The sequence below is a fragment of the Coregonus clupeaformis genome, unplaced genomic scaffold (genome assembly GCF_020615455.1).
Source record: "Coregonus clupeaformis isolate EN_2021a unplaced genomic scaffold, ASM2061545v1 scaf1983, whole genome shotgun sequence".
NCBI lineage: Eukaryota > Metazoa > Chordata > Actinopteri > Salmoniformes > Salmonidae > Coregonus > Coregonus clupeaformis.
In genome coordinates, this window is record NW_025535437.1 from 51,803 (window position 1) to 53,193 (window position 1,391).

General features: G+C 42.6%; 1 non-coding gene across 1 annotated transcript; it reads right to left on the reverse strand.

Moving 5' to 3' along the window:
- Positions 1-1,023: 1,023 nt before the first annotated feature.
- On the reverse strand, positions 1,024-1,142 carry LOC121563834. The gene has a single exon (XR_005999955.2). It is a non-coding gene; the product is annotated as a 5S ribosomal RNA (ribosomal RNA).
- Between the last annotated feature and the right edge of the window lie 249 nt (positions 1,143-1,391).

Genomic DNA, 1,391 nt, shown 5'->3' on the forward strand with positions numbered 1-1,391 from the left:
ATTTGAGTCTTGTTGGGGGGGGAAGAGGGCATATCCTATGTTGATTTATGACAAGTTCATTGACTAGGGCCCTATAAAATAGGCGTTGCGGACCGAATCACGGAATCCAGACATTAAACCGAAATTCAACAATATTCAAACATTTATTGAACTTAGTAAGAAATCAACTAAATCTATTCAACTTGTTAGAAAATGCATTCATTTGCCCAAGTCAATCATAAGACATGAACAAAATGCAACAGTGATTCGTATTTCCATGAACTTTCTGAAACGGCACAGGAATGCCCTTGTCTGTGTGCATGTGTGCGGTGCGCGCGTATGTCTACACTTTGTGTAGCCGTTAGCGATGATGCTAATGATAACCTTCTTCTGGTAGGGAAGGAATGGCTTTCCCCAAAACCTTCGCAAGTAAATGTTAACTACAAAGTAGCCTATGCCTGCCTGGCAGAATTATACCGTGATCATTTGCATCACTCCAGTGGCCATTTGTTCTACAGCAACACCGCTTAACCAAACAAAGGTCTCTTCCTGGTGCATGCTTGCATTTAAGGGTAACTACACCCCAACATCTAAATGTCTTACATTTTTCCCAGACCTCACAAATGGTCACCTGATAGGGTTTAAACATTGTTGTGGACATAGAACATCCAATTGTGCTGTTTTGCTATTAAAAATGTGTACTTTTGAGAGCGAAAACCTGCCAAAACAGGGACAAACGGTCAACGGGGAAATCTAAACGGAGAAAAGGGAACTTGGGAATTAACGGAATCAGGCAAAACATTGAAGGGATTGTATAGTGCCCTAATGGACTACAGACATTGACTGTCTCCTAGACTAAAAACAAAGGCTGCATGTACTGCCTATATTTTGAGGGAAACGCACTGTCCATTATTTGATTTGATCAGGGCAGGGCAGGGCAGCACACAAACTGCATTTAGTCCAATAACAATCCATGATATTATTAGGGTGATAAATAAAAGGCAGTTGCTCCATGACACAAGAGCACGCTCTACTGGGACAAAAAGCTTACAGCACCTGGTATTCCCAGGCGGTCTCCCATCCAAGTACTAACCAGGCCCTACCCTGCTTAGCTTCCGAGATCGGACGAGATCGGGCGTATTCAGGCTGGTATGGCCGTAAGCGAGGAAGCAACTCTTGGTACACTATATAAAGTCAATGTGTCACTCACTCTGAAAGGGACACAGAAACGTATCCACTTTGTGACACAAACTGAAGAAGCTCAACCCCTGCTTACATTTCCAATATATATATATATATATATATTTGAGTCTTGTGGGGGGGAAGAGGGCATATCCTATGTTGATTTATGAAAAGTTCATTGACTAGGGCCCTATAAAATAGGCGTTGCGGACCGAATCACGGAATCCAGA